Source organism: Elephas maximus, chromosome 12 (assembly GCF_024166365.1).
Source record: "Elephas maximus indicus isolate mEleMax1 chromosome 12, mEleMax1 primary haplotype, whole genome shotgun sequence".
Classification (NCBI taxonomy): domain Eukaryota; kingdom Metazoa; phylum Chordata; class Mammalia; order Proboscidea; family Elephantidae; genus Elephas; species Elephas maximus.
Genome location: NC_064830.1, coordinates 97,374,346 through 97,398,960, shown reverse-complemented (window position 1 = coordinate 97,398,960; position 24,615 = coordinate 97,374,346). Strand labels below are relative to the sequence as shown.

The window sequence follows — 24,615 nt, the reverse complement described above, 5'->3', positions numbered from 1 at the left end:
ATTTATATTGCCCACAAGACGGCATGAGAGTACTTTTTTCCCCTCCACACTTGATTAACTTTATATTATCAAGTCTTTTCATTCTTGCCACTCAGATAGCTGAAACAGGCTCATAAGAATAATAACAATAGCTAATTTTTATAGGCTATTGACTGCTCCAGGCACTGTTGCAACCGCTGTACTTCCATCGGCTCTTTTAATCCCATGGTAACCCTGGGAGGTGGGTTTTTTTATTGTCTCCGTTTTACAGTTGAGGAAACTCAAGTGCAGAATGGGATCCATTGTTTCAACTCCTTTTCTTCCTTGTTACTGAGCCTAAATAACGTTTCATGTTTATGGGTCATGTAAACTTCTGTGACTTGCTGGTTCGTATTCCTTCTTTCCTTTTGTTCCACGTTGCCTCTATTTCTTATTGATCGTTGGCACATTAATCTTCATTTCGTACATTGTTGTTGTTAGATGCCATCAAGTCAATTCTGACTCACGCTGACCCCGTGTGACAGAGCAGAACTGCCCCATAGAGTTTTCTAGGCTGTCATCTTTACGTGAGCAGATCGCCAGGTCTTTCTCCCTCAGAGCTGCTGGGTGGGCTCGAACTTGCAGTGAGCAGCCAAGCACTTAACCATTGTGCCACCAGGGCTTAGTTTAACCTACTTATGGTGTTTTTCGTCATACAGAAGCTTTAAATTAATCCTGTACTCAAACGCACCCATCTTTTCCTAAATGACGCCAGCATATCATGCTTTGTTTGGGAAGGTCTTTCCCTAATTTCTGAGCATATTTAATTTTTTTTCTTCTAATACTTTTGCCATTTCTTATTAAATATTTTTTAGATAATTCCATCCTTTCACTTTCAAAGTATTTGTGTCTTTGGATCTCATGTGAGTCTCATGTACTGAACGTATCCCAAGCAGTGTTCTGACTCGTCAGTATAGGGCCACCCTGGCGTCTGGCACCTCCACATTGAAGATGGCCTTCCCTACAGCCATTTGCACTTGGGTTTCCTCTTTCAGCCTAATCAATCTTACTAGTTAGCCTTTAAAAGATGTATCCTATTTTCTCATTCGCTAGGTTGGGGGTGAAGGGAAGGAGAAATTGAAGCATATACAGAGCTTGACTCCTTCATGCAATCTCATATTATTTGTTAGTATCTGTGTTACATTTCTGGGCTTTTTTTTTTTTTTTTTTTTTTGGTACCTGTATTACATTATTGGGTATTTAGTCAGAATCGACTCGACGGCAACAGGTTTGGTTTTTGGTTTTATGTTACATTATTGGGTATATTTTGGTATCTGTGTTACATTATTGGGTATTTTTTAGTACCTGTTTTACAGTATAGAGGAGCCCTGCTGATGCAGTGGTTAAAGCACTCGGCTGCTAACCAAAATGTCAGTGGTTCGAACCCACCAGGTGCTCCACGGGAGAAAGATGTGACAGTCTGCCTCTGTAAAGATTTACAGCCTTGGAAACCCTATGGGGCAGTTCTGTTGTTCTGTTCTGTCCTGTAGGGTCGCTATGAGTTGGCATCAACTCGACATCGATGAGGTTTTGATGTTATATTACTGGGTATTTCTTTTTTTAGTACTTTTGCTACATTATTGGGTATTTTTTTAGCACCTGCTATTTTTTATATATTAGGGATTTTTTTTTTTTTTTTGGTAGTTGTATTACATTATTGGGTTTTTGGGGGGGGGCACCTGGGTTACATTATGGGTTTTTTTTTAGTACTTGTTTTACATTATGGGTTTTTTTTTATATCTATGTTACATTATGGGGTCACATTGAACATTTAGCTAATCAAAACCCCACGATGGTTCTTTTTCTTTCTTTCTATTTATTTTTTCATAACCTCTACCACACCGGTTTTCCACGTCCACTTTTTAAGAAAAAATTCAGCACATTCATTTCTGTTGAATTCCTCTTGTGGTTTGGGCCCACTATTCCTGCCTGCCAAGTCTTCCAGAATATTGATGAGCGCGTTTATCATATTAACTGTCTTTTCCAACTTTTTGTGACCTGCACATCTGATAAGATTTTCCTTTGACATCCTCATTCACCAAACCCATCGCCGTTGAGTCAGTTCTGACACGTAGCGACCCTATAGGACAGAGTAGAACTGCCCCATAGGGTTTCCAAGGAGTGGCTGGTGGATTTGAACTGATGACCTTTTGGTTAGCAACCGAGCTCTTAACTGCTGTGCCACCGGGGCTCCTCTTAACACATATCACTGCCAAAAATGTCGAGCAAAACAGGGCCGAGAACTGAGCTCTTTGGTTCACCACATGAGCCCTTCCTCAAGGGTTATTTATTTATTCAAAAGACATTTATACAGCAAGAGCTATTCTTCACCTTTGGGTACTAAAGGTATTTTACCTTGAGGTACTAAAGAAAGTACCGTATTTTTACACCAATAACACCGCATTATACATTTTTTTGCCAGCCGCATAACCCCCTCATGCATTATTTTCCTAGGCGTGCTATGCACCTTGTATATGTGTGTGTTATTTACGTGGGTGCGTTATTTGTGGAAAATGCACTACTCCTTAGGTAATGTTGTTCAGCGACCTCTGAGTTCACCTATCAGGAAAACCCGTCAATCCAAATGCTATTAGCTTATCCTCGAAGTTATCGTAGGAAACTGATCAGAAGCTATAATCAGGGTGGATAGTTTGTTAGTCCTAGCCCTCTGCTTGCATTGTGCTCCCATTTGGCACATGTTGGTGCTCCGTATTTGTTGACAACACATGTCCATCAGCAGTTGAATAGATAGACAAAAAGTGGTGTATCCATGTGGTGGAATATCATTCAGCCATGAAATGCAATGGAGTTCTGATACATGCTATCCATGGGTGAACCTTGAAAACATCACCACTACTAGTACCAGTTGCCAGCGAGTCAATTCCGAGTCATGGCGACCCCATGCGTGTCAGAGTAGAACTGTGTATCATAGGTTTTCAATGGCTGATTTTTTGGAAGTGGATTGCCAGGCCTTTCTTCTGAGGTGCCTCTGGGTAGACCCCAACCTCCAGCCTTTGGGTTAGCAGCCAAGTATGTGAACCATTTGCACCACCCAGGGATTCCTTTGAAAATATTATGCCAAGTGAAAGAAGTCAGACACAAAAGACCACCTATTATATGATTTCGTTCATATGAAAAGTCCAGAGTAGGGAAGACTATAGAACCAGAGTGCAGAGTAGTGGTTACCAGGGGCTAGGGGAAAGGGAGAGTGGAGAAGGGCTGCTAATGAGTACAGGGTGGCTTTTGAGGGTGATGGAAATGTTCTGGAATTAGATAGCAGTGATGGCTGCACAGCCGTGTGACTATACTAAAAACCACTGAACTGTGCATTTTTAATTGGTACCCTTGATGGTAAATGAATTATACCTTAATTTAAATACATAAATAAATATTGGTTGATGGAATGAATTGGTGCAGAGGTGGTCGTGCAGACCCAGGATTCACTAGCTTTCTCAAAGAGCCAACCAGAAATGCTATGCACAGATGGAAAATACAGTTACACCCTAGCCATCCATTCATCAGATATTTCTGATGCATCTGCAAACATGCCAGGCACGATGCCAGGCCCTGTGTTGCTGCCACGCGTAAGACAGATGGGTTCCTGTTCCCTGGGGTCCAGTAGGGAAGACAGACAGTTCTGCTGGGGCTTAACGTGAAATGGGAGGAGAGTGACCCTGGGATGGGGGCTTTTAGCCGGAGCCCAGAGACCCCCCCCCCCGCCAAAGGGATCCACAGATAGAATTCTGGAGAACCATGAACTTGGATGAAGAAATTACATCTTTATATTTACTCACTCTAATTGCAATTTAGCATTTCTTTCAAATATCAATGTAGGCCACAAATCACTGTAGTATCAACAGTGCCTGTGACTTTATCACCAACAGAAACTGCAAATTTTTCCATATCCCATTATTCTTTTGGTGGGGGGGATACCTCAAAATATTGTTTGCATGTCCCTATTTCAAAATTCAAGGAGCCCTATTGGCTCAAATGGTCAAGCACTCAGCTGCTAATGGAAAGGTCAGCAATTTGAACCCACCAGCTGATCCGAAGTCTGCTCCTATAGAGATTACAACCTGGGAAACCCTGTGGGGCAGTTCTACTGTGTCTTTTAGGATCACTATGAGTTAGAATTGACTCAACAGCATCCAACAACAACAACATTTCAAAATTATAGTAGCTATTAGACACCAGTGCTAGGTATTACTTCCTACATTAATAAAGAGACAGAAAACATCACAATTTTTAAAATAATTTATAGCTGTATTTCAGTATACAGCCATGTGCCGCATAACGTCCATTAGGGCAATGTCCAAATACATGTATGTCTATGGTCCCATAAGTTCAGAAATTCCAATTGGAGAATGGGATATAGCGGACATAACCGGACACAACAGCTTCCTGCACACAACACGTGTATTTCACGTCTCCTGTATACAAAGCAGTTGCAATGCCAGGTGCCTGTATGTTATTAGGAACCATTGTATGGACCTCGAGTTTTTATTCTACAGTCGTGTGCCACATACTAGCTGTTCAGGCAACAACCGACCACATATACATCCGTGGTCCCATCAGATTTTTGGTTGTTTGTAAAGGGAAAGCAGGTCTCCTTTTGTTTATTATTTCCCCCTGATGGTTTTAAAGACCCCAAACCCCCAGAGTGAATAAGCAGGAGGGCTCCAGGGTGCATCCCAATCCCGGCAACGCCACCTCCTCCTCCTCCACCTTCTCTTCCTCCTTCATTTCCTCCTGGCTTCCTTCACCTGCCCAGCAGCCGAGGGCCCAGGGTTGCGGTAGCTGCAGACAATCAGGAAGCAGCAGCACCAACAGGACAGTGACAGCCAGGGCCGCCATCACCAGCTGCACTTCTAGCACTCACACACCCACTCCCCCACCCTGTCCCCGCGGCCACCTCTCCATGCCCCCATGCGCCACCAGCCCTGTGACTGGATATGCACAAAGTCCCGATCCAGCTGCCAGCACAGCCTCCGCCCGGTCTGCAGCCAACCACCTGGCAAGGCCGGCCTCTGTATCCAGTGGATACAGTTCTTGGGTTTGTCCAGCAAGCAGGCGGTGGCAGGGGCTCCGGGCCCAGGCTGCTCCGGCTCCCCAGGCAGGTGGAACAGCAGGCGTGGTTGGGCAAGCTGGGGACTGCCTGTATGTACTATAATATGATGTTTGCACAGTGTCCCAATCACATGATGTCCAGTTTTACAGAACATATTATGGACTTGAGCGACACATGACTGTTTTCCTTTGTAATGCGCTGTATGTTATTTTACACATTTAAACACCTTCCTCTGGAAGTGGTCCTTAGAATCAATAGATGCCAAGTGGGTCCAAGAAAGTTCCTAAGCATGGCCCCTGGGGAAGGGTTACTTGTCTTGGAGATGCCCCAAGAGGTCCTGCAATGAAGGGAGAAGCTAGGCCTGAGGAGGGAGACGTAGAGGGCAGCTCAGGTGGCCACCAAGGCGGCCAGGAACCATGAGAGTGATGCTCCTGTTCTTGGGAAAGCCACAGGGCAGAACGGAGCTTGTCATGTTTAGTCCTCAACATGTCCCGAAGACTGAGTTGCCATGCATTGAATGAAGGGCAAGGTGGACAGAAAGCTCTGGATTCATTGAAGCTGTTGATAGGTCTGGTTGAGTCACCCTGACTCATGGTGACCCCATGTGTGCAGATAGAACTGCTCCATAGGCTTATCAAGGCTGTGACCTTTCAGAGGCAAAATTGCCAGGCCTTTCTTCCTTGGCACCTCTGGGTGAGTTTGAACCGCCAGCCTTTTGGCTTGTAGCCAAGCTCTTAACTGTTTGCACCACCCAGGGACCCCCACTAAATTCATAGAAGAAAGATCAACTCTTCGGAAAGAAACAAGTCTATGAAACGGCTTCTGCATGCGGAGTTGGCCTTCTTTGCTTGGAAAGCACTTGGAGGTGGTGAACGCTGCAAGTAACAGCCAGCCCCTCCCCTCCACACCCAAGAAAGACAGGTAGGGTCGGCCAGCCATTCTGAGCTCATTCCAGGGAAGAGGGAGCGCTCGGGTGTCAGGAAGGTGATTAAGTGGATCCCCAGGTTTGCTGCAAACAGGTGCATTAGAATGGCGTGTCAGCTTCAAGTGCGTGTTCCCTGGTGTTACTGGTTTGTGTTACCACCTGAACTTTACTTAAATGTAGCCTGGTAGTGTTTTATATGGCTGTTTGCCCCGATTTTCCCCCTGGCTGCTAATATTTCGTCTTTCCACTCCCCTCTCTCTCTTGTAACCATTATCCATAACTGTCACCCACCCCACCGGGATGTCCTTGGAGAGGGTTCTTAATGGAGCGGTCCTGGTTAAAGAAATTCAATGTGATTGAACTGCAGCAAAGAATCAAAATCCGGATATCTGAGAGGGATGAATAATAACTAGGTATTAAACATATTGGTTATTTATTACTGGCAGAAGGCAGGGAAACATTAGCATGTAAAAAGCTGTAAATTAGTCATGCTGGCGAGTGGGAACCTGAAAAAGTCACCTCTATCTTTGTTCACTGTGTGTTGTTATCCCTGGTGCGTTCCTGAGTCCCCACTTCTGTCCTCCGATGATAGATTTTCATGCCCAGCAGACTAGCTGCAGGCATGAAGGGGTGAGATGAGAAAAAATGGTTAATCTCATGTCACCTGGTGCTCAGGAGAAGGGAGACAGGGGAATGAGCGTCTGTGAACTGACCTAGGTTCAAATCCCGGTCCTTGTTGTTGTTGGTAGCTGCTGTCAAGTCAGTCCCTGACTCATGGCGACCCCGTACACCATGGAATGAAACACTGCCCAGTCCTGCTCCATCCCTAAGATTGGTTGTGAATCAGACCATGGTGACCCATAGGGTTTTAAGTGGCTGAATTTTCAGAAGTAGATCACCAGCCCTTTCTTCCTAGTCTGTCTTGGTCTGGAAGCTCTGCTGAAATCTGTTCATCAACTGTGAACCAGTCACTTTTTTTTTTAAATAATTTATTTCGTTGTTGAGAATATACATAGCAGAACATACAGCAAGTCAACAATTTCTACATGTACAATTCAGTGACATTGACTACATTCTTCAAGTTGGACAGCCATCCTCACCCTCCCCTATTAACATAAACTCACTGTCCCTAAGTTTCTTATCTGATCTTTCCAGTGGCTGTTGTCAGTTTGATCCCATATAGATAGATCTTATAAGAGCTCAAAGCTCAAGGCAGACATTCTTTACTAGTTAAGCTAAACTATTGTTTGTTTTTGAGAAGACTTCAGGGGATATTCTTGGATTAAGGTTTAAAGATTATCTTAGGACAATAGTTTCAGGGGTTCATCCAGCCTCCATGACTCCAGAATTGGACAAGTCACTTGACCTCTCCAGATGTTGAGTCTCCAATCTGTAGAGTGCAAATGACTCCAGAACCTTGCTCGTAGAGTTGTTGTAAGGATTAAATGAGATACTACCTTTGCATCTCTGCATATTAAGTTTGTGGTCAGCTTTTATAGATTGGCACCTGTTGGTGACTGACAAAAAGCTGTGCCATCAGTGGGTGACCATCACAATGAAATTGCAGAATCCCAGGCCCTAGCTCTGACCTCCCACATTAGAATCTATACTCAACAAGATTCTCAGGTGAGTCATGTAGACATTAACATTTGAGAAACACAGCTGTTTAATTGTGTCCCCCAAAAAGTCCAAGCCCTGATACCTATTGCCTTAGGCTGGGTTCTCTAGAGGAGCAAAGCCAGTAACTTGTATATATAAACATATAGAGAAAGATTTACTTCAAGGAAATGGCTCACGCAATTACAGGGCTGGCAAGTCCCAAATTCGTGAGTCAGATGGCAGACTGCTGGCTCACAGGGTTGCAGGAGCTGGTGAATCCAAAATCTGCAGGTCGGGCAGAAGGTTGAAGACTTCTCATATTCCAAAAACTGGAAATCAGACGGGATGAGTGCAGGATTGAGAGAGCTTTGCCAGAACATCCATTTATATATTGGATGCAGCCCTCACTCCCAAGTAAACGTCCCTTCCAACTGATAGGCTGCTCACATCAGATCACAAAATGAAGCATGATATATAGTGTCTGCCAAACCGCTGAGGGTCATGGTCTAACCAAGTTGACACATAACATTAACCGTTACACCTATGAATGTGACTTTGTTTGGAAATAGGGTCTTTGAAGATGTTATGAGCTAACATACTGGTCATACTGGAGTAGGGTGGGCCCTAATCCCGTATGACTGGTGTCCTCATAAAAGAGAAGAGACACAGAGACAGAGAGAGGATGGCTATGTAAAGACAGAGGCAGAGACTGGAGTGATGCGTTTACAAGTCAAGGAACACCGAGGATTGTCAAGAACCACCAGAGCTGGAAGAGCCAAGGAAAAATCCTGCCCTGGATCCTTCAGGGATAGCACAGCCCTGTCGACACCTTGATTTTGGACTTCCAGGCTCCAGAACCATGAGACAATAAGTTTCTGTTGTTTTAAGTCACCTAATTTGCAGCACTTTGTTACAGCAGCCACAGGAAACTGATGCACCACCAAAAAGCGTTCTCGTACTTTTAGGGAATTTTTTAGTGAATTGGAGAAAGAGCAAGTAGGTTGTATAACAAAACCAGAGAAAAGATTCATTAATGTTTAAAGAACTCATTGACTATTTGAGTTCACCTTGGAGTGAGCATCTTTGAATTCTACTTTTTTTACAGGTGAGGAACCTGAGGTCCAGAGAGGTTAAGCATTTCCCCAAAGACACAGAGCTAGTGTTCTGGTTGTGTTGTTGCACAAAAGCCACCCCAAAATTTAGTGACTTAAAACAGCAACAATAATTTATTTAGCTCCTGAATCTGCAATTCGAATAGAGCTTGGCAAGGAAAGCTCATCTCTGCTTCCTGTGGCATCAGCTGGAGCAGCTCAACTAGGGGCTGAGAGGTCCACTTCTAAGATGGCACATCACATGGCAGGTGAGTTGCCGCTGGCTGTTGGCCAGATGATCAGCTGGGTGTGAGGGCTGAAACCTTGATTCCTCTCAACATGGGCCTCTCAGGTGGGTGTCGCCGCTGCTGCTTGAGCTTCCTCACAGCATGGAGGAAGCTCACAGCTGGATTTCAAGGGTAAGTGTCCCAAGGCACAGGAAATGGAAGCTGCCAATTTCTTAAGGCCTGGGTCCAGACATTCACATAGCCACACTTCCACCTTTTCTATTAGTAAAGCAGTTATAGAGCCAGATTTGAGGGGAAAGGGCATAGGCCCCACCTGTTGAGGGGAAAAGTGGCAAAGTTTGGGGTCATGTTTTAAAATCACCACAGGCATCTTTAAGACAACTGGGATCTCAACATAGGTGTTCCAGGCTGGGAGCCTTCCAGCACAGAGCTCTGTCTACCGTGCCAACCTTGATCTTTCTCTGGGGGGAAAAATGGATTTGGTCAACTTAATTCCACATAAAAATAAAAATAACCCCATCTTTTTACTGTCTTGCAAAATTCTGTCATGCGATCTCTGGCATGGTTTCTATCACCAAGGCCATATTTTCCAACTACTGATCCTTCTTCTTTGTTTCCAACTTTTGCGTTCCAATCTCCACTAATTTTCAATGCATCCTGATTGCATGTTCGATCAATTTCAGACTGCAGAAATTGGTAAAAATCTTCCAATTTCTTCATTTTTGGCCTTGGTGGTTGGTGCATAGATTTGAGTAATAGTCATATTAACTGGTTTTCCTTGTAGGCATATGAATATTATCCTATTACTGATAGCAGCATACTTCAGGACAGCTCTTGAAATGTTCTTTTTGACAATGAATGCGACGCCATTCCTCTTCAAGTTGTTATTCCCAGCATAATTGTCCAATTCAAAATGACCAATACCAGTCTATTTCAGCTCACTAACGCCTAGGATATCGATGTTTATGCATTCCATTTCATTTTTGACAATTTCCAATTTTCCTGGATTCATACTTCATACATTCCAGGTTCCAATTATTAATGGTTGTTTGCAGCTGTTTCTTCTCATTTTGAGTCGGGCCACATCAGCAAATAAAAGTCCCAAAAGCTTGACTCCATCCATGTCACTAAGGTCGACTCTTATTTTGAGAAGGCAGCTCTTCCCCAGTTGTATTTTGAGTGCCTTCCAACTGAGGGGCTCATCTTCCAGCACTATATCAGACAATGTTCCACTGCTATTCATAAAGTTTCCACTGGCTGATTCTTTTCAGAAATAGACTGTCAGGTCCTTCTTCCTAGTCTGCCTAAGTCTGGAAGCTCAGCTGAAACCTGTCCACCATGGGTAACCCTGCTAGTATTTTAATACTGGTGGCATAGCTTCCAGCATCAAGCAACACATAAGCCCCCACAGTGCTACAAACTGACAGACACATAGGTGCATCTACAGATAGTGCTATGTTTTAGAGGGCCCCTGTCTTAGGCTGGAATTGACTTAAAGGCAACGGGTTTTGTGTTAGGCTGGGTTCTCCAGAGAAGCAAAACCAGTGAAGCATATATATAAAGAGAGAGGATGAGAGATTTATCTCAAGGAAGTGGCTCACACAGCTGTGGAGGCTGGCAAGTCTCAAATCCGTGGGTCAGGTGTCAGGCTGGAGGCTTCTCAGATTCATGTGGTCATGGGGGCAGATGAACCCAAGATTGACTGGTCAGATATCAGGTTGTCGGCCCGAGGGGCTGTGAAAGCTGATGAATCCCAGAATCAGCAGGTCAGATGATGATGAGCTGGATGCAGGATCCCGAGTGAACATGTGAGCCTTGCCAGAATGTCCTTATATATTGGATGCAGGCCACACCTCTAAGGAAACTTCCCTTACAATCTGATTGGCTGATTACCTCAGATCCCATCATGGAAGATGACTACATCGTTACATAACTGCAAACTTGCATCATTACATAACTGCTAAACTACATGATTACATAGCTGCCAAACCAATGAAAATCATGGCCCAGCCAAGTTGACACACCACTTAACCATCACAGCCCCTTTTCCAGAAAAGTTCTATGTCCCCCTCAGTGACCTAGTGCTTAGTTAAGAATAGCCATTTTCACTGTTCAGAAATGAGTGTTCATAAAATTCTAACTCAACACACACACAAAGACCAGACTTAGGTCTGACAGAGACTGGAGAAACCCCAGAGTATGGCCCCTGGACACCCTTATACCTCAGTAATGAAGTCACTCCTGAGGTTCACCCTTCAGCCAAAGATTAGACAGGCCCACAAAACAAAATGAGAGACTAAATGGGCACACCAGCCCAGGGGCAACAACGAGAAGGCAGGAGGGGACAGGAAAACTGGTGATGGGGAACCCAAGGTCGAGAAAGGGAACATGTTGACATGTTGTGAGGGTGCCAAGCAATGTCACAAAACAATATGTGTATTAATTGTTTAATGAAAAAGTAGTTTGCTCTGTAAACCTTCATCTAAAGTACAATTAAATAAATAAATAGCAAGGGATGGGAAACGAACTAAATATGATCAAGGTGGGGGCAGATAATAGCAAAACCCTATGGAACAGTTACATTCTGTAACATGCAGGGTCACCATGATTCAGAATTGACTTAACAGCAACAGGTATTATTTGTTTAATTAAAAAATAATAATAAAGCGATACAACTTCTCAGCACAAGAAAATGCAGAGATCTGGGGCCTTAAAAGCTTGCGAGCAGCCATCTAAGATACTCCACCGGTCTCATCCCGTCTGCAGCAAGAGAGAATGAAGAAAACCAAACATACAAGGGAAAGATTAGTCCAAAGGACTAATGGACCACAAGTACCACAGTCTCCACTAGACTGAGTCCAACACAACTAGATGGTGCCAGGCTACCACCACCAACTGCTCTGACAGGGACCACAATAGAAGGCCCCAGACAGAGCTGGAGAAATATGTAGTACAAAATTCTAGCTCACATAAAAAGACCAGACTTAACAACCGATGACTGCCCTGACAGGGAGCACAACAGAGAACCCCTGAGGGAGCAGGAGATCAGTGGGATGCAGACCCCAAATTCTCATAAAAAGACCAGACTTAATGGCCTGACTGAGACTAGAGGAATCCCTGCGGTCATGGTCCCCAAACCTTCTGTTGGCCCAGGACAGGAACCATTCCCGAAGACAACTCATCAGACATGGAAGGGACTGGACAATGGGTTGGAGAGAGATGGTGATGAAGGGTGAGCTACTTGTATCAGGCGTGTTGGCATCTCCTGTCTGGAGGGGAGATAGGAGGGTAGAGAGGGTTAGAAACTGGCAAAATTGTCATGAAAGGAGAGACTGGAAGGAGGGAGCGGGCTGACTCATTAGGGGGAGAGTAAGTGGGAGTATGGAGTAAGGTGTATATAAGCTTATATACTGACTTGATTTGTAAACGTTCACTTAAAGCTCAATAAAAATTATTAAAAAAAAAAAAAAAAAAACAGACTTAACAGGTCTGACAGAGACTGGAGAAACCCCCAGAGTGTGGCCCCTGGATACCCTTTTAACTCAGTACTGAAGTCACTCCTGAGGTTCACCCTTCAGCCAAAGATTAGACAGGCCCACAAAACAAAACGAGACTAACTGGGCACACCAGCCCAGGGACAAGGACGAAAAGGCAGGAGGGGACAAGAAAGCTGGTAATGGGGGACCCAAGGTTGAGAAGGGGAGGGTGTTGACATGTTGTGAGGGTGCCAAGCAATGTCACAAAACAATATGTGTGTTAATTGTTTAATGAGAAACTAATTTGCTCTGTAAACCCTCATCTAAAATGAAATTTAAAAAAAAAAAGCAAACCACAAACTGGGCAAATATAAAAGAAAGAAAAGGGTGTTCATAAAGGAAAACCAAAACCGAACCATGTATGTCAGAGTAGAGCTATGTTCCAGAGAGTTTTCAGTAGCTGTGACTTTTTGGAATTAGATCACCAGAACGTTCTTCCAAGGCATCTCTGGGTACACTCAAACTTTCAAACTTCCGGTTAGCAGCTAAACACATTAACTGTTTACACCATCCAGGGACATAGAAGAGGTGGCATATTAAACATTGCTGGCTACCAGAACCTTGGCAAGGAGGACTTAGAGGCCACAGATCCCTGCTCTTGGAATCAGACATACTATGTGGGTGTTATGGATTGAATTGTGGCCCTCAAAAATGTGTGACAGCTTGGCTAGGCCATGATTCTCTGTATTGTGTGGTTGGCCACCATTTTATGATCTGATGTGACTATCCTATGTGTTGTAAATCCTAACGTCTATGATATTAATGAGGCAGAATTAGAGGCAGTTATGTTAATGAGGCAGGACTCAATCTACAGGATTAGGTTGTATCTTGAGTCAATCTCTTTGGAGATATGAAAGAGAGAAGCAAACAGAGAGGAGAGGGACGTCGTTACCACCAAGCAAGAACAGCCAGGACACCTCCTGCCTGGAGGGGAGATGGGAGGGTAGAGGGGCTTAGAAGCTGGCAAAACGGACACGAAAAGAGAGTAGAAGGAGGGAGCAGGCTGTCTCATTGTGGGGAGAGTAATTGGGAATATGTAGCAAGGTGTATATAAAATTTTATGTGAGAGACTGACTTGATTTGTAAACTTTCACTTAAAGCACACACACACACAAAAAGAATAGCCAGGAGCGGGGCGTGTCTTTTGGACCTGGGGTTCCTGCACTGAAAGGCTCCTAAACCAGGAGAAGATTGATGACAAGGACCTTCCCTCAGAGCCAACAGAGCAAACCCTCCCCTGCAGCTGGCGCCCTGAATTCAGACTTCTAGCCTCCTAAACTATGAGAGAAGAAATTTCTCTTTGTTAAAGCCATCCATTTCTGGTATTTCTGTTATAGCAGCACTAGATGACTGAGACAGTGGGTGTGCCTGAGGCTCAGCCAGTTGCCACTTTGTGATCTGGGTCAGGGAATTCAAGGCTCTGAGCCTGAACATGGATGCGAATACCTGCATCCCAGATAAGCTATGAGCTTGCCTCACCTGGAGAAGGTGCCTGGTCACTCTGAGGTTCTGCTCTTCATGCCCTTCCTGGGAGCAGAGTTTGATGGGACAAGACTAAAGAGATGTAAGGGCTCTGAGCATTTGGTGGGGTGGGAAGGGGCCACCTCCAGCATGGAGGAAAAGGAAAAAAGGGCTGGCAGTGTGTGCCAAGGACATCTTTTCCCAGGGTCAGCTCCACATCTGAACCAGCAGGAAGTTGCCCTAGCTGAGGACCAATTACTCATCTTGCTGAAGGTTAATTCCTCTATGGAGAAGGTAAAATGGCCTTCACTCAGTCATAGAGAAAGGGCAAAAGCAATCAAAAGCAACTCCAACCCAGAGCAAAGGGCCTGATCTTTAGCTCTTTCTGTGGACACGAGCCTTGGTGGGGGGCTTCTCTCTGGCGTGTCCCATTCCTCTCTCTTCTATAGAGTTAACATGTGTTGGGGGCATCTTCTTGAAGTTCCTTAGGGCTGACAGATTTCAGTGATGCCCCCTGGGTGGATGGGATACTGATCCGGAATGGCCACGAGGAGATGCCTTCTATAGCTCTGCATCCAATGGGATGGTGTCCTGCATGCAGGCATGTCTTGTCCTCTGCATTTTATGACAGAAAAATGTGCATTTGCTGTGTCCTCATGGCCTGGGTCTGCATATCCTAAACCCATACATGGGTTCTTTCAGGTCCCATGGTGCTCCCTGTATGTTATGCTCCATTTCCACCTCCACTGAAACTTACCTGACCTCTCTCTCCTCACCAGAGGGCCAGCGTCCCTGAGCCTTTTAAAGCAAATTAAACCTTTCCAACGGGACAAAAAAAAGGAGCCCTGATGGTGCAGTGGTTAAGCGCTCAGCTGCTAACCAAAACATCAGTGGTTTGAACCCACCAGCTGCTCCATGGGAGAAAAGACCTGACAATCTGCAGCCATAAAGACTACAGCCTAGGAAACGCTATAGGGCACCTCTACTCTGTCCTGTAGGGTTGCTATGAGTTGGAATCAACTTAACGGCAACAGGTTTAATGAGACAAAAAGGTTCCTAGGTGGCACCAGCAGTTTGTACACAACTACTCACCTAAAGGTGGGTGGTTGGAACCTATCCAGTGGCATCACAGAAGAAAAGGCCCGGTGATCTGCTTCTGTAAAGATTACAGCCAAGAAAACCCTATGGAGCAGTTCTACTCTGTAACACAGGGGGTCACCATGAGTTGGAACTGACTCCATGACAATGACAATAGGGTTTTTTTTTTTGGAATGGGATAAACATAGAAGAGAGTTGCCAGGCGCATCCTTTCTTCCCAGGTAGCATGTGCCGTGTTAACATGGACCTTCTGGAGGCAGTTAAGACTTTTCGGAACGTTGGGATGGGGTCTTTGCAGAAGTAATCAAGTTAAGATGAGGTCATACTGGTTAGCTGTTGTTGCGTGCCATCAAGTCAATTTTGACTCAGATAGACCCCATGTGACAAAGTAGAACTGTCCCATAGGGTTTTCTAGGCTGTAATTTTTACAGGAGCAGATCTCCAGGTCTTTCTCCTGCGGAACCACTGGTGGGTTCAAACCACCAACCTTTCAGTTAGCAGCTGAGTGCTTAACCATTGCACCACCACGGCTCCTTTATAATGGATTAGGGTGGGCCCTAAATCTGATGGCTGATGTCCTTGCAAGTCAGCCCCCATCCTCCCCACCAGAAGCAACCACTGTTCCGATTTTCTTCTCATTGGATAGCCTTGCCTTTTTGAGAACGTTCACTCTTATTAGTAACATCACTTTCCACACACCTCACAACTGATCGGAATTCACCAGTCCCTTGGACTGCTGTAACAAAGCACCACAAAGTAGGTGGCTTGAAACAACAGGAATTTGTTGTCTCGTAGTTTCTGGAGGCCGGAAGTCCAAATCAACATGCCGCCAGGGCCATGCTCCCTCTGAAGGCTCCACAGGAGAACCCTTCCTTGTTACGTTCAGCTTCTGGTGGCTCCAGGTATTCCCTGACTTGTAGATGCATCTTTAGATCATGTCCTTCCTCTGTCTCCGTCTCTTCTCTTTTATAAGGACACCGCTCAGGTGGGATTAGGGCCCACCCTACTCCAGCATGACCTAGTGTTAACTGATAACACCCTCAGAGACCCTATTTCCAAACAAGGTCGCATTCACAAGTACCAGGAGTTAGGACTTCAACATGTCTTCTCTGGGGGGATAAAATTCAATCCATAACAAAGAATATCAAAAATTGGCAAAGAGTTGAAATTTGTCAAAGGCAGGAGTCAATGGGTCCCCAAACGTGACTTCAAGCACACTCTAGATTTCTCTACCTTCTTGTCATATGAAATGTCAGATTCACAAAAAGACTGACGGCAAGTAAGCAGCGCTCTTCCATAACCCACCGAAGAGATATGGAGATGATGGTTTGAGATATAGGCAGACCAGGGGCAGCAGAGCTCCAAGTACTGAAAGGTATTTCCATTTGGAGACTTCAGTCGGGAATGAAGTTCACGTAGCCCCGGAGTGTGGCACCGTGTCCAAGAGTGTGAGGCCCACTAGCAAGACCAAAACATAGTAAGGGCCACTGCCAGATGAAGCGTGAAGACCTGGTGACTTAGTGTCTTACTGCTGTAGTAACAGAGATACCACAAGTGAGTGGCTTTAATAACAAACAGAAATTTATTTTCTCACAGTTCAGGAGGCTAGAAGTTGGAATTCAGGGTGCCAGCTATGGGGGAAGATCCTCATCTCTTCAACGTTCCTCGGTTCCTTGGGGTTATGGAGAGAATTCTGTCCCCTGAAAAATACCTATTGTAAATCCTAACCTGTGCTTGTAATCCCATCTGGGAATGGGTTTTCTTTGTTGTATTAATGAAACAGTATGAGTATAGCGTGTGTCTTAAGTCAATTTCTTATTTATTTATTTAATTTCATAGTGTTTTAGGTGATGTTGACAGTGCAAATTGTTTCTCATTCCAAAATTTGTACACCGCTGGCCTGACAGAGACTGGAGAAACCCCGAGAATATGACCCTCGGACACCCTTTTAGCTCAGTAATGAAGTCACTTCTGGGGTTCACCCTTTAGCCGGGGATTGGACGGGCCCAAAAAACGAAATGAGACTAAATGAGCATACCAGCCCAGGGGCAGGGACTAGAAGGCAGAAGAGGACAGGAAAGATGGTAATAGGGAACCCAAGTTTGAGAAGGGAGAGTGTGGACATGTCATGGATTGTTAACCAATGTGAGAAGGAAAAAAAAATTTATACACAAATTGTTTCGTGACGTTGGTTGCAGTCCCCACAATGTGTCAGCACTCTCCGCATTTCCCTTAATACTTCGGGCTCCCTATGTCCATTTGTCCAGGTGTCCTGTCCCTTCCTGCCTACTTGTCTTTGCTTTTGGGCAGATATTGCCCATTTGGTCTCATATACTTGATTGAACTAAGAAGGACGTTTCTCACGTGTGTTATTGTTTGTTTTATAGGCCTGTCTAATCTTTGGCTGAAAGGTGAACTTCAAGAGTGACTTTAGTTCTAAGGGTGTCCAGGGACCATAGTCTGGGGAGTTCCTCTAGTCTCCATTAGACAATTAAGTCTGGTCTCTTTTGCGAATTTGAATTTTATTCTACATTTTTCTCTCGCTGTGTCTGGGACCCTCTATTGTGATCCCTGTCAGAGCAGTGGGTGGTGGTAGCTAGGTACCATCTAGTTCTGGGCTCAGGCTGGTGAAGGCTGTGGTTCATGTGGTCCATTAGTCCTTTGGACTAATATTTTCCATGTGTGTTTTTGGTTTTTTTATTCTCCTTTGCTCTAGACAGGATGTGAACAATAGCTGTATCTTAGATGGCCACTTGAAAGCTTTTAAGACCCCAGACGATACCAAAGTAGGATGTAGAACGTTTTCTTTATGTTCTTTATTTTATGCCGGTTGACCAAGATGTCCCTAGAGATCATGGTCCCCAGCCCTCAGCCCCAGTAACTCAGTCCCTCAAGATGTTTGGATGTGTCTAGGAAGCTTCCATGGCTTTGTCTCGGCCAGGTTGTGCTGGCTTGCCCTATACTGTGTGTTGTTTTTACTCTCACCAAAGTTAACACTTGAATGTTATCTCGTTAGTGATTTCCCCTTCTCACCCCTCCCCACCCTCATAACCCATCAAAGATTATATTTTTCTGTGTGTAAACCTTTTCTTGGGTTTTATACAATATTTGTCCTTTTGTGATTGACATATTTCACTCAGCATAATGCACTCCAGATTTATCCATGTTATGAGATGTTTTGTGGACTCATCATTGTTCTTTATGGTTGCATAGTAGTCCATTGTATGATGTACCATAATTTGTTTATCCATTCATCTGGAGAGAAAAAGGGTTGGATTTACACAAACTCAGCTGACCTGTGACATGTCATTCAAAGGCCGGATGCGCCTATGGGGGCTGACAGGCTCGACGCAGCCCAGGGGCTCTCAGCAGGGACCCTAGAATTCTCTACAGAGCCACAAGGCCACACCGGAGCCGGTCCACATGCTCTTTCTACCTATTCAGGAGCCCACACCCAAATGCCAACAGAACTACAATATGCTTCAGTTAAAAAAAAAATAGCAAGAAAGCAGGCAACCCTTAAAAATCCTATTACTTTCAGCCAACAGCTGTTTTCTGGACTATAACTGTGTGTGCCTTGACTATAGATGAAGTCTAATGTCTCGTGTTTGCAGAAAGGAGCGTGGCTCTCCCTCATCTCTAACAGGTACACATATTTGGATAGTTTATGCACTTGCTTCCGTGGACAGTTCTGTTACAGATTGAATCCTGTTCCCAAAAAGTTACGTTGAAATTCTAACCCCTGTATCTGTGACTGTAACCCTGTTTGGAAGTTTATTTTTGTTGTTAGGTGCCAACCCTATTTCCAAACAAGGTCCGTGTCTTAGTTATCTAAACCCATGGCCGTCGAGTTGATGCCGACTCACAGTGAGAGCGACCCTATAGGACAGTAGAACTGCCCCATAGGGTTTCCAACGCTGTAATCTTTAGCCAAGTAGGTAGACAGCCACACCTTTCTCCCTCAGCGTGCCTGGTAGGTTCAAACCTCCAACCTTTCGGTTAGCAACCGAACACTTAACCACTGGACCACCAGGGCTCCTCTTAGTTATCCTGTGCTGCCTTAACAGAAATACCACAAAATGGGTGGCTTTAGCAAACAGAAATTTATTTTCTCACTGTGTAGGAGGCTAGAAGTTGGAATTCAGGACATTGGCTCTAGGGGAAGGCTTTCTCTCTCTTTAGGCTCTGGGGGAAGGTCCTTGTTCCTTGGCTCCTGGTGACTTTATGCGGTATGACATCTATCTCCTCCCATCCCTGATTGCTTGTCTCTACCTAATCTGCTCAGTTTATATCTCAAAAGAGCTTGAGATATACCCGACCCTAATACTGCCTCATTAACATAACACAGAAAACCCATTCCCAAATGGGATTGTAGCCCCAGGTATAGGAGTTAGGATTTACAACATATTTTGGGGGAACACAGTTCAGTCCCCAACAGTCACGTTCACAGGTTCAGGGTTAAGACTTCAACATGTCTTTTGGGGGACGCAATTTAACCTATAACTATCCATTGCAAAACAGAACATGCCAAGTTGCTGGGTGCCCTCCCACCCATTTCTAACGAAAGCAGAGTAGCTGGGATCTAGCGGCTTTTCCTTAAGCTTGTTTGTAAGAGACTCTGTATTATTCCTCACGGCGACCCTTTGTGTGTCAGAGTAGAACTGTGCTCCGTGGGGTTTTCAGTGGCTGATTTTTCTGAAGTAAATCACCAGGCCTTTCTTCCAAGGCATCTCTGGCTGGACTTGAACCTCCAGCCTTACAGTTAGGAGCTGAGTGCATTCACCCTTTGCACTACCCAGGGACTCCTGTATTATTCTCGGTCCCTCTTTCTGTCATGGAGAATGCTCTGAGGCGTTTTCTGGAGAGGGCAGAAGTTGGACACTGAAGCTGTGCCCTAAAGTTGGGTGGTCTAGTGTGGCTTCACAGCACACAGGAGCTTCCCACTGACCGAGGAGAGGACATCAGAGCCACAGTCCACATCCAATGCTCTGCTTGTGGGAGCAGGTCTTCCTTGTCCTCAGCGCCAGATGTTTTCCTGCTTTCCCGGGGCTCGTGGCAGATGTGTGGCCTAGGAAGGCCCCAGCGAGGGGCCAGAGGACAGTCAGGGCAGAGGAGGCAAGAGTTAACACGCGAGGCCACACAGTCCTGTTTTATGTGGAATGTTCTCCTTGTCCGTCTCTTGGCATCTCCATGCTGCCTTCCTCCGCGACTTCATTAGCAGCGAGCTGCTAATTAAATCTCATATTTATGATCAGAAAATAAAATCATTGGACCTTTTTTAAATAGGGTTTTATGAGTTTGGGCCCAGGCAGCTGAGTCAGCAGTGATGGGCCCGCACTGTTGAGAACTCAAGCTTCAAGGCAAAGATAAATAAGACAAACAACACCAGGAGGACGGTTCGCTTTCAGGCCTGGGGCGTTTCACTCCTCGATGGGACAAGCCTGGGTTCATTCCAGGAGCAGTACTGGGCAGAAGGAGCTCCTTCCAGTCTCCTCTTGTTTTTGTTTTGTTTTTGACTTTATTGAGGTAAAATATATGTAACATAAAAATTGCTGTTTAACTATTTTGAAGTGTACAACTCTGTGGCGTTAATTACCATCACCATGCTGTATGACCATCACCCCCGTTCATTTCCGAAAGTTTTATATCATCCCAAACAGAAGCTCAGTGCCCCTTAAGCAATAACGCCCCAACCCCTGTTGTTATCGTTAGGTTTCGTCGAGTCGATTCCAGCTAATAATGGCCTGATGTACAACAGAACTTCACACTGCCTGGTCCTGCACCATCCTCATAATTGTTGTTATGATTGAGCCCATTGTTGCAGCCACTGTGTCAGTCCATCTCATTGAGGGTCTACCTCAGCCCCTGTCAACCACTAATCTACTTGCTGTTTCTATGAATTTGCCTGGTCTAGGTACTTCATATAAGTGGGGTCATAAAATATTTGTCCTTTTGTGTCTGACTTATTTGACGCAGCATGAGATCTTCAGGGTTCATCCATGTCATCACATGTATCAGGACTTTTCTCTTTATGGCTGAATAAGGTCCTGTCTTATGGATATACTACATGTTGTTTATCTGTTCATCTCTTGATGGACACTTGGTTGTTTCCGCTCTTGGCTCCTGTGAAGGTGCTGCAGTCAATACTGGCGTGCAAGTTTCTGTTTGAGTGCCTGCTTTCAAGTCTCTTGGCTGTATACCTAGGAGTGGAATTGCTGGGTCACATGGTAACTCTGTCTCTAACATTTTGAGGCACCACCAAACTGATTTCCACAGCAGCTGCACCATTTTACAATCCCACCAGCAATGGATGAGGGCTCTAATTTCGCTACATCCTCAATACTTGTTATTTTCTGTTGTTTTTTTTTTTTCTTCTGACAATAGCCATCCCAGTGGATGTGAAGCGGTATCTCATTATGGTTTTGATTCAGATTTCCCTAATGACTAATGACTGTTGAGACATCTTTTCATGTGTTTAGTGGCCATTTGTAGATCTTCTTTGGAAAAATGTCTGTTCAGATCTTTTGCTCAATTTGCAATTGGGTTGTTTGTCTTTTTGTTGTTGAGTTGCAGGAGCTCTTTATATATTCTAGATGTTAAACCCTTAACAGATACTTGATTTCCAAATATTTTCTTTTCTCTTTCTTGATAAAGTCATTTGACGCCCAAAAGTTTTTTCATTTTGATGAAATCCAATTTATCTTTTTTTTTTTTCTTTTGTTGCTTGTGCTTTTGTGGTCATACCTAAGAATCCATTGCCAAGTACAAAGTCCTGGGATTTACCGTTCTCCTCTTGATTTTGAGGGGCTGGGGCTTGGGGTGCTGGGGGGCTGTCTCAGACAGCCCAAGCCTCTCACCGGAAGACAGGTTGTTTCATCCCCGGGTCAGCCAGGCTCTGGCTCCGTGGGCTGGCTTTCTTGCAGAGCGTAGCTGTTTTGTTTTCTTTTTTCTTCTCATACCAGAAAAATCACTCCTCACCCACAAACTCAGACTAGTCCCTCCCTGGTGTGTGCATACAGGAAGCTTTCAGATGCTGCTCGCTTTTCATGTGTGACTTCGTTGTTGCTGCTTCCTCTGAAGGGTCTCTGAAGTACCCTATCAGTTGTGGCCTCCAGTAACCCCGCTTCTCTGCAGCCGCCCACGCGAGAGCTTGTCTCCTTCCGCTCTTTGAAGCTGGCGTCTCTTAGAGTGCTCCGTTGACGAATCCAATGGGAGTCTCCTCACCCTGCCATGGAGGAACAGGAAGGGTGCCTTCATGCTACCATTTATGTTTGGGTCTCTCCGATGGGTAACCAACCACTAGTTGCCGTGGAATCGATTCCAACTCATGGTGACCCCATGTGTGTCAGAGTAGAACTGTGCTCCATAGGGTTTTCAGTGGCTGATTTTTGGCAAGTAGATCTCCAGGACTTTCTTCCAAAGCACCTTTGGGTGGACTAACTGCCAACCTTTCAGTTAGCAGCCAAACGCATCAATCATCTGTGCCACCCAGGGACTCACTCACTGAGTAGAAAGCCTAATTTTTAAAACCCTAACCCCCCAAGTGTTGATAGGACGTGGAGGTAGTGGCACTGCCATCCACTGCTCCTGGGAAGGCAAAATGATAGGGCCACGTTGGTATTTAATAACCACCCCCAAAATGAAAACGTATGTCCTGCACAAAGACTTGTTTAAGAATGTCCCAATAGGAGGCGGGGCCAAGATGGTGGACTAGGTAGACGCTACCTCGGATCCCTCTTGCAACAAAGACTCGGAAAAACAAGTGAATCGATCACATACATAACAATCTACGAACCCTGAACAACAAACACAGATTTAGAGACGGAGAACAAACAAATACGGGGAAGCAGCAACTGTTTTTGGAGCCTGGAGCCAGTGTCCCAGTCAGGTAACCTTGGCGCTGGTCTTAGGTCTGGGCCCAGGGGAGCTGAACACAAAGTCTTGTGACGGCGCAAACAAGGGGCACAGCCCTACCCCCTGAACTGACCCCGGGAGGGGGCCAAGCCGGTCCGTGCAGGCAGCGTGGTGACGCAGCTGGTGGGAGAAGTCCCCAGGAGGCAGTGACTGGTTTTGGAGCCGGGAGTGCAGCGTCCCAGCCGGGGAACCTTGGTGCCGGGCATTTGACTGGGCGCTGTCACGGCGCAAGCACGGGGCGCAGCCCTACTCCCCTGAACTAACACTGGGAGGGGGCCCAGCCGGTCCACGGGGATAGCACGGCGACGCGGCTGGCGGGAGGAGAAGTCCCCGGGAGGCAGCGACTGATTTTGGAGCCAGGAGTGCAGCGTCCCAGCAGGGGAACCTTGACGCTGGGCTTTGGACTGGCAGCGGAGGATCTGACCGCGGCTTCAGCGGGCCAGACCCTCGGGGGCAATCTCCACACAGCCAGCACACATAGGAGACACACCCCTCAGGAATCTCAGATAAAATAATCATTCCAAGCAAGATAAGCAACTTTGGCTATATTCCGAGATGCTATTCTCCTATCTCTCTGAACCCTCCCCCACCCTTCCCAGGCGGCTTTATTAACATTGGAATTTCCTGAGCCAGAGGGAGAACGGCTCCGGCTCCGTGGTGGCTTTGCTTTTCCCTTTTTTTTTTTTGGTCTTTTCCTAACCCATTCTTCCGGCCTGAGAGAAGGAACCACAAAAAACCCAGGGACCAAAAATCCATCCCTAATTGGACTAAAAACACAGAACCAGCTAAAACACAGAAACAGCCAAGCATATATGATCCAAATCTCAGACTTTCATCCTTACAGGGAACAAGGTGGCGGTTATAATCCAAAGGCAGTTCTGATAGGGATCTGACTGCATTTTTTTTTTAGCAGATTTTCTGGAAAAACAAGTTTCCCAGGTCTGATATCTCTGCTTATTCAGCAGAGCCCTAACTGACCCACAACAGGGAACTGAGGGCTGAAGCTCCCCCCAGACCACCTAGCCTCTTGCCTTAGGGGTCTAAGGAGGGTGACACCTACCAGTCAGTAGAGGTACTTGCATTGAGGGCCTAAGGTACAGCTGCAGTGCCCTCCCACCAAGGTGCTATAGGAATAGAGACACACCTACCTCACTGACACTTGGGGGAAGCCTGTCAGCATCCTGCCCCCCCAGAGGGTGAACCCCAGCTGCTAATAGAATCTGATGCACACAACTATCACCACTACTTCTCGAGGTGGATAGGTGTTAGGGTGCAGCACACACTTGATGACCCAAAATCAGATTCTACTCAAGAATAGTGAATAGACTCAGGCATATATATCTGGCAACAGCCCAAACCAGCTGGGAATAGGTCATAAGTAAGTCAAGGGCTACAACAAACAAGAATGTCCCAATAAAACAGAAAACATCCCAAATGTTCACCAGCAGGTGAATGGATAAACAAAGTGGGATGCATGCCATTGATGGAGTACTGCTCAGTAACAAAAAGGAACAAGCTGCTGATGCCCAGCACGAATGGGTGTACCCCAAAAGGCTGAGCAACCCAAGAAGCCTAATCCAAAAGAGTACAGATTGGTTAATTCCACTTTGCTGAGGTTCAAGGAAAGGCAGAACTGATAGAATCGCAGTAGTGGTGG

At 45.5% G+C, this 24,615-nt stretch overlaps 1 protein-coding gene across 5 annotated transcripts in view; it reads left to right on the top strand.

Moving 5' to 3' along the window:
- Positions 1–24,615, top strand: part of CARD11 (caspase recruitment domain family member 11) — a 136,608-nt gene that overhangs the window by 39,546 nt on the left and 72,447 nt on the right. Inside the window, exon 2 of one of the 5 annotated variants that reach the window (XM_049904874.1) lies at positions 8,845–8,970. The exons of the other annotated variants lie outside the window; for them this stretch is intronic. The gene's annotated coding sequence lies outside the window, so the exon portion shown is untranslated. The remainder of the gene's footprint in view (positions 1–8,844; positions 8,971–24,615) is intronic. 5 annotated transcript variants of the gene reach the window in all.